The sequence below is a fragment of the Ricinus communis genome, chromosome 5 (assembly GCF_019578655.1).
Source record: "Ricinus communis isolate WT05 ecotype wild-type chromosome 5, ASM1957865v1, whole genome shotgun sequence".
Taxonomy (NCBI): Eukaryota; Viridiplantae; Streptophyta; class Magnoliopsida; order Malpighiales; family Euphorbiaceae; genus Ricinus; species Ricinus communis.
The window spans coordinates 2979410-2989426 of NC_063260.1; positions in this window are offsets into that span (position 1 = coordinate 2979410).

The window sequence follows — 10017 nt, forward strand, 5'->3', positions numbered from 1 at the left end:
AAATAAGGGAGCTTTAAATCAAGAGGTTGATAGAAGATAAGGAGTTTAAGCCTATTTTGTTGGTCCAGATAGCTAAGTGTGCTAGGAGAGTCAATAATGGCACACATGTTAAGGCTAAACACTCACCTTTATGCTCAAGGTACGCACACATCTTAAAAATAGTAAATGTTTGGGTTAGAAGGCTATAGTGGCACACCTTGAATGTTAATCGACAGACGTGTGCGCCTTTATGTTAATAGGACAAAGTAATCATCATAAATCCTGTCACAATTGAAAAGAGGGCTTATTATAATGCTTTATGCTAAAATAGGGACTTTCTTGTGCAAATAATAAGAATATAAAAAGGCCTCTTTGGGAAGTCTTATAATGATGATGATGGAGCAAAAGATAAGGAAAAAAAAGAGAAAAAATTGAATCCTTCATCTATATTTTATTGCTATTAGAGAAAATTGAGAGAGAGATGAAAGGGAGAGACAAATCATATAAAAAAGAACTAAAAGAAGTAAAAAAAGAAAAAAATTGAAAAAATGAAAAAAAGAAAAGAAATAAGGAAAGTATGAACTAAAGAGAGAGAGAAGGAGAAAAGAAGAAAATAATACTTAGAGCAAAAAAAGAAGAATACGAGCAAAAACAGGCCCAAGAAGAAAAGGATCCTAGTGCTTCATCATTCATAGAAGGAGGAATGGTACAAGGAGGAACAACCATCACCAAAGCTACCTAAACCTTCAAGCGTCCACCTTGAAGATCTAGATCTCCACACAAGCTAGTATATGAGGGCCACAAGTCCAATTTCTTCACATTCTCTATCATAAAGCTATCTTAAATTGCATTCATTGGCATCTAGATTGATAAAATATAGTTTTTGCTCTTTCCATGCTTAAGGTGTGCGCCTTCTATTAAGAGTGCGTCTCTATAAGGTGCGAACACGCACTTTAGAAACTAAGTATGCACATTGACTCTTGCTATTTGCCTGTAAAATATATTTATACATGTGATTTATTTTGTTTTTCTTTGAAATAGTTAATGAATGCTCATGTTTGATCTTTGAAAATTGTTTTGTATGAACTATATATGCTTTAAATGATCTTACATGCTTGAAATGGTGTTGTGTTGTATTTAATACTTTTGGTGATTTTATGTCTCCTTTGAATACCTTTTGTAGTATGTATGATCAACTCTAGTAGAAAGTAATATGTTAATTTATTATTTTCCACGTGATTTTGGTTTATAACATGCTATTTGTCTTTTCTGTATGCTTGAGACATGCAACTTGAAACTAAAAGCGCACATCTTAGTTGTAAGATTACGCGCTCTTGACCTTATTGCACGAGCCTTTAATTTTTTATTTAGTATATTTATCTTATTTTTTTCACCTTTTTTTGCATTTCACATGCTTTTAGTATGACTATAATATGTTATTTGTAGTAAAAATACACGTTTGACAAATTATAAGTGTTTCTTATGCTAGGTTTGTCATCTACTAATGTTGACAACACTCTTTTGTATCTGCCTGCTCATGTATACATAAACATATAATGACTCATAATTAGTAAATACTATTTATTACAACAAATACACGTTGGACAAATTATAAGTGTTTCTTATGCTAGGTTTGTCATCTGCTAATGTTGACAACACTCTTTTGTATCTGCCTGCTCATGTATACATAAACATATAATGACTCATAATTAGTAAATACTATTTATTACAACTAGTTCTCATGATAAGGAAAACCACATAATTTTTCACATCATAATTGCTATTAAAACTAATTGTAATTTACCAAACTCATTACCTTTAATTTTGACTTTCTTTTCTTTTTGGTAATTTTTATAGAATTTTTATTATCCTTTACCTATAATCTTTTAGTGTCCTATTTCTATGTAAATTTTATCCCTATATTACTACTATCTATTATCTTTCCAATTTATTATATTAAAGTAATAAAAAAATAAAATCGATCAATTTTAACAACAATAATAATAAGACTTTCAGTTTGTCTTGAGTTCGAGTCATCTTTTCTGCACTAGATGAGCTTTCATCTTTATGGCGAGTATAACGGGATGACTATCTTATGTTGTACAGTCCACGACCAATTGGCCTCTCATGATTAAAAAAACAAGCAAAGATGAAACAGTTATGTTGTCTTAGTAAAGACGAAAATGATGTTATAAAGAGATGTGGGATTATGGGTTAATTTTGGATCAAATCGGAGCATTTATGAAGGTTTAATCTAGTAAAGAGGATTTAATTAAATGAATTTAATTATTTTTTATCTATTAGTGGTTATTAGATTAAATAAATTTTATAAGACTGTCTATCATTAAAATTACAATTGACATAAAATTATTTGTTTTCAAAAAGCCAAAAGGGCAATTTGCCCCCCTAAACTTGGATCCGATGTCCAATTAGCCTAGACTTTTAAATTTTGCAATTCGCGCAGCTACTTGGCAAATTTGGCTAAATGACACATATTTTCATCTTAGATGCTCCCATGAGACTCAGATGCTAAGTAGAGTGCGTGAAACTACATTGTTTAATTCTTTTATTAAAAAAATTTGGTTAAATAGACATAAATAGATTGACAGGATTTTCTAAACTCAACTAACCACTTTTTTTCCTTAAGCTCCCATCGTCCCTCTCTTTTTTTAGGCAACAAAATCAAATTCCTAAAATTTGAAGTAGAAAAATCGAGCAAGATTAGGATTTTGATTAGGGCTGAGCATGGATCTCGGTGATTCCCGCCCGAATAGAATAACCGTACCGAAAAATACCATAACCGAAATAACTGAAATTTTTTATAACCGAATTGAACTGATCTAAATTTTTTACTATTACGGTATGGTACTGGTTCTTTAGTAAAAATAGTACCATAACCGTACCATAACCGATTCGTCTTGTACTGATCCAGACCAAACCGTAGAACCGAATTTTTATATATATTTATTAGTAATTTTTCATATTATATAAATAATACCTATTAAAAATAACTATAATATTATAAAATACTTTATACTCTATAAAAAATTATTTTATATTTATCATTTTATATAATTCAAGCAATTATTATCGAAATAAGAAAAAAGTAAAAGTAACTATAATATTATAATGTACTTTATACTCTATAAAAAAATATAAGTTATATATTAATATATCATATAGTATACTGATATTAATATACATTACTCTAATACTAAATTTATAATTTACTATCTACTAACTTAACCCTAATATCTTTTCTTACCACATACTACAAGCCTACATCTAACAATTTGAACACATCGTCTTCCTCTTTAGAACACACTGCCGCACCTTCCATTTTGTAATTCAGAAAAATAAAATCCCTAAGGCAAATTTTTGGACAGAAAATCAAAATGAAGAATAAAGAAATTGGCTTGCGTAGACATCTTCCTATTTAGAACACACCGTCACACTTCTCAATTTTCAATTCAGAAAGACAAAATCCCTAAGGCAAATTTCTGAACAGAAAATCAAAAGGAAGAAGGAAGAAATTGGCTTGCCTAGACGTCTTCCGCTTTAGCGCTCTCTCTTCCCATAACTGTGCCGCCATTGCTCAGTCTCGGGTATTTTTCTTTTTTACTTTTTTACTTTTATTTTTTTTGGGTAGATTGTTGGCTGCAACTGCGAAAAATATTTTATTTTAATGATTGCCATCTGCAAAATATTTGTATGCTAGCAGTAACATATATTTTAATGGTTTATATTTGAACATTGAATGAATTATTATATTTGCAAGTGACTAAATTGCAAAACATGTTGTTCAGGAATGTGATTGCAATTCTAATTCATATTTTCATGCTACTTTCTTTAGGTTGGTAATCATATTTTCTCTAAATATATTTGATTAAAGATGAGATTAAAGTTGTATTTTAAAGATTTTTTAGAACTGAAAATAGCACCGAACCAAACTGTATTAACTGTAAAAATTGGTACAATACGGTACGGATCCTTTTATGTTTGGTATGGTGTTGGTACCTTCAACTTTAAAAGAACCGAGATTTGATATAGTACTGGTGATTTATTGATAACCGAATTGGACCGATCCGTGCTCAACCTTAGTTTTGATATAAAATAAATTGAGAAATACTTGTAATGTATTACTCAAGAGCATTGTGAGTTAAGAAGCACAATGACATTGTGAGTTGAGAAGCACGAAACCCAATTGTATTTCGAGCTAAAGCTGTTGCAATCAGGTGAGTAACTATGACTTAAATTGTATCTTTGTATTTTTGAAAACTTAAACTTTCTAGTTTTATAATGTGAGAAAGAACAAGTGGTTTCTTGTGTGGTTGCAACTTGGGTGTTTGAGTTCTGTAACATTCTAATCTATTTATATTTAATGTATATTTAGAAAATTGATTTTCTTTTAATGATTTAGATTAAAAAAATGATTTTCGTTCCATTGGCCATATGCATTATGTCTATCTCAGTAACGATTAAAATACATCATGTTGGAAAGTTTGTAAGGGACCCTATATTAAGGTATAGTAATAAAGAGATAGAAGTGTTCTCAGTAAGTGGTATTGACTTGCTGCACTCAGAGGGTTGTGAACATGATTAGTCTTTTAGGATATGGGAATAATTCTAGATTATTTTGGTTAAAATCTGAGAGATTTATAGATAGAGATTTACTGTATTTTTATGATACAATACCATACTTATGATGCTGAATCCTTATAAGATAAAGGAGGGTGTGATTGACTTGTATTTTGAACATGATATTAATAATGTTATAATATTGGATGATGATGTGCCTTTACTTTAATGTGAAACGATAAGGTCTAATGTAAATGAATTTGAAGTTATAGGTGATAAAGTAGCTGGTGTGGGAGGTGAAAAAGAAATTGTGGAGATTGGGAAACCTGAAGTGCAAAATGTAAATGCATATGAGATTGATGAAGTTGATGACTTTGTAATTGACCCTAATAATGATACAAGTACAAAATAAGATGATGATGGGTTAGTGAATGCTAAAGAAAAAAAGAGAGCTTATGTTGAAGAAAAAATGGTAGGTGCAGAAAAGGAAAGTAGTAAGGAAAAAGGAGGCGGAGTACACCCTACTGAAGTTGTGCATGAAACATGGCCAAACAATCATCAATCTGAGAAAGTTGAGACTGATAAGGGGTTTAATGATGGTAGTTTGGAGGAGGAATCAGACATCAAAAGGAACATAATAGTTAGAGTTAAAAAATAAAATAAAAAAGGTTGTTTATGATCCTAAAGTTAAAATCCCTGCCTTTGTAGTTGGTATGGTGTTCAAAGATGCAGAAGAACTCATAATTGAATACACCAAATATTCAATTGCTAGGGTGTTGATATTGACTTCAAGAGGAATGAAAAGGAAAGAGTGAGAGCAGAATGTTTCTTCAAAAATTATCCACAGTTGTGCTTTGTGAGTAAGGAGGGAAGTAATAGGGATTTCAAGGTGAAGACATATACTGTGAAACATAGATGCTTGAAGGCATTCACAAGTAGAAGGTTGACATGCAAGTACCTTTTACTTTAATAATATAGTTATGGAGATACCTTAAAAAGAAAATAACAGAATTGTAAAAAAAAAAAGAAGCTAAGAAGGAAATGAAGTTTCAAATAGGCTACTATATATGCAAAAGAGCTAAAGATAAGATTTTGAATGAGCTGGTAGGTAATTATATTGAGCAATATGCTCAATTATATGATCATTGCTGAAAAGTTGAGAACATCAAACCCTGAAAGTACTGTGGTTATGCTACCTTTGAGAGGTACAAGGTAGTTTGAATACTTTTATGTTTGCTTTGCTGCACTGAAGAATGGGTGGAAGGAAGTGTGCAGACATGTGATAGGCATGGATGGGTGTTTCTTGCAAACACGACATGAAGGGCAGTTGCTCACTACAATTGGAAAAGATGGTAATAATCAACAATTCTCAATGACATGGGTAGCTATAAGGATTGAGAACAAGCAAACATGGAGTTGGTTTCTAAAGCTTTTGAATTCAAATTTAGATATCACAAATGGGCAACGCCTTGCAATTATAACAAATATGCAAAAGGTATGGTGCTTTCATTAATTAGTAAACATGTTTTGATTAATTATTTATATTTTTTACACTACTTGTAAGGTTTGTTGCCAGCTGTAGAGGATGAATTGCCACTTGCAGGCAACAATTTTAGAAATGTACCAAAGCAAGTTATTATGAAAATTTTCTAGATTGTTTGGAAGAGCTTGAGGAGATAGCATCTGGATCAGTTAAGGACTTGCTAGTTTTTCCGCCACATATATAGTGTAAAGCTTTCTAGAAACTTGACACAAAGTCTAATGTTGTTAATAACAACATTTGTGAAAGCTTTAACAACATTATATTAGATGCTGAAAAAATGCATATCATTAACATGCTTGAGTGTATAAGGAAAGCAATGATGACAAGGATTTATGTAAGAAGGAATTGGATATTGAAGTGGCATTCTAATTTGAGTCCAGGTTATATTAAGAAATTGAAAAAGAACATAGAGAGAGCTTTTCATTGTATAGTGTTGTGGAATTGTGAATTTGGTTTTGAAATTGGGGAAGGTAAAAATACTCACACAATGAAGTTGAATGAAAGGAGCTGCACTTGTAGGTCTTGGGACCTTACAAGCATACCTTGTGCATATAGTTTATGTGCTATTTATTATAGAGGACTATTAATTGAAGAACTATATGATGATTTTTATAAGAAGAAAACCAACCTCAAGTCATATGCATATTTTATGCAGCTAGTAAACTGTCTAGAAGAAGATTGGACTCCCTAATACCAGATTTTAAAAAGAAATCAGATAGACCTCAAAGTTATAGAGAAAAGATCCTGAGAACCTAAGCAGAGTGGCAAACTCTCAAGGAAAGGTACTCCAATGAAGTGTAGCAAGTGTAAGCAATTTGGCCATAATAAATCTAGTTGCAGATCACAACCCTTTCAACCAGCTTAAGCATTAGTAGGATCTAATGTAAGCTTGATATTGACTTTTCAACTGTGCAATCTTTATTGTATGCTACTGAATTTAACTTGCTTTATTTAAATTACTCACTAGCAAAATGATAGCAATGTTCCTTAAAATATGGATACTACTTGTCTAAATATTTTAATTGCATCATTGAGATGACTGGAATAAAGAAAAAACCTCAAACTTATAATCCAGTTGGTGTAGCATCTGATGGTATAAGCATTGCTACCAAGAAAAAACAAAAAGCACCTAAACCTCTTTAGTGGCATCGAGATCAATGAAGGTAGAGCCATTATTGATGTAATCATTAAATATGAGTATTTTATGTATGTTGTAATTTTTTAGTTTAGCTGCTAAGTAAGTACAACTTTATGTAACAGAGTAAACATTTTATGTACAACTTCAACAAGCCTTACAATAGTAGTTCCAAATGAAAGTAGAAGAAAAGTTGGCTCAATATAATCTCCTTTGACATATGAGGGCAATCCTGCTTATGGAAGATTTAGAGCTCCAGGTATGAGATGGGATGGCAGTCCTTCTTTTACTACCAACCAGCTACAAGCATCAACACAGAGATAGAAACTTCAAGTGAAAAAGAAAATCACTGAGGCCTCATCATCAATACTGACTCAGAATTCTCAAAGTAGTATTGTATGACATGAAGGACCTGTTCCAAATCCACTACAGAGACCTTGAAACTTTATTACTATGTAATTATGAAACTTACAAATACATAAGATAGTGTTTTGGTACTTTTGGTATTTGGAGATTTTTGGTATAGTTATGGTATAGTATAGCACAGATATAAGGGCTATACAATATAAATACAAAGGCTTTTGGTTATTTTTTGGTATAGCTCAAATATAGAATCAGACTTTTAGGTGTTTGGATTTTAGAAATTTAGTATATTACTGTGCTTTTTGTAATTAAAAGCATTGAATTACTTTTGTTAAGATGATATTATGTAATCTGTTATTCAGATACATATGTGGTTTTTCTCTTAATGTAATTTTTTATTGCCAATTGAAAGTTGCATTTTCTTTTTTTATTACTATATTACAGATGTATTGTCTTTGTTGTATTTGTTTGTATTTTCGTTTAATTCAAGACATAGACATTTATAAGCAAAGTTTGATTTTTTATTTCTTTCTAAAAAAATACAAATGTAATCTCTCTAAGTACAATCATGATAGCAAACATCCAACATAAAAAAGGCTAACATGAACATCCTCTTCTAATGTAATAAAAACAAGCAAACAAGGCTAACATCAACAACCATGACATAATGACCAATTTCTTAGAAGTTGTAGCAATCTTAAACTATCCTTCTTTTTCCTTCTTCAAATTGTTAACTTTCATCTTTAAATTATTAACTTCCATCCCAATCCCACTTTGCGCTCTATAGGATTCAACATACAAGCCTTTTCTTTCCCCACCACCGCTGTCTGGATTAACCTCGTTCAATCTGTCAACCTCACCCATAGTCTCGAATCACATCCTTAGCCCTCTCTGGCAAATCAACATCATACCAAACAAAGTGATCACAGTTAGATACCTGAAATCACATTAAAACTCATTATTTCTTAAATGAATAAACTAAAGTTCATAGAAATCAAAATCAAATCACAAAATATTAAACAGAAATTACAACCATATTAGCTTGCTATAGTACTTTGAGCACCGATAAAAACTCCTGCCAGGATTTTCAACAGTCCATGATGTATTTCTTAGCACTCTTTCAACACATCTACACATTACAAGAACCGGTTCATCATTGTTTTGAACAAATAAGAACTCATTCTGTTTTTGCCCAGTGATGTGTTGTAGGAGGATGCCCTTGACCACAACATTTCTTTGAGTAATTTGAATTAACAATTTCAGGTTAAGAAACTAGGGTTTCTAATTTGGAGATTTTAGAGATTTTTATAAAACTATCAAAGTAAGGGTAACCCCTCCTTTTTTATTTTAAGAAATTTCTTTATATTTATTATATTAATGTTTATTGTTTTTAAGCATCTCAGTCTCACATGAGTATCCAAAATGAAAATATATGTCATTTAGCCAAATTTATTAAGTAGCTGTGCAAATGGGCCAAAAATTAAAAATTTAGGCTAATTAGACATCAAATCTAAGTTCAGGTGCAAATTGCCCTTTTAGTTGTTTTTAAAGACAAAAGAAATTACATAAATACCAAATACATTAGATTGAACTTTTTAGGAGAAAATGAACGGTATATACTTTACATTATTTCCATTATTATTTCTATTCTATAAAAGTTCGATTCGGCTCAAATACTCATATTGTTGAGATTGTCTGGAGACAGATAATAAAAATATTAATGTAGATATAAAGAATCGTAAAACAATTTGTTATATGTAAAAGATAGAAAGATCGTCAATTTAGATCTAAAGACTCATGAAACAACTTGTTAAATCTAAATTTACTATGTGTAAAAGGTGGAATCTAAATCTTTCGAATACAAACAATTGAGGTACTGATATTTAATATTTTATGTTATATTTATATATATATTGCAAGTCTATTATTATTATTTTAAATATAAAATTAAGTTTATGGATAATGTTAAATAATTTTTTTAATATTTATTAATAATATTTTAAAAATAATAATAAATTAAATATTATTAAATATTTTTTTAATTTTTTAAATATTTTAAAATTTTATTAGTGTAATAATATAAAAATTATTTTATAAATATTTAATTAGTTAATTTTAATATTATATAAATTAATACTATCAATATAATTGATATTATATTTTTTAGAATTAGAAGTTATTATATATTAAAAAATCAATTTATTAATGAATATAATATCTAAAATATACACTTAGAGTCTAGTTTAAGTGGAAAAAAGTATTTACATCTAGGATGAGCATATTTTGAATTTAAGTCTATGTAAGAAACTATTATTTAATATAATACTAGAATTAACTAATATGTTATTTTTTAATATTAAAATTATTGTTTAATTAGAAATATAATTTTTTAGTCAATAAATTAATAAAAAATTTATAA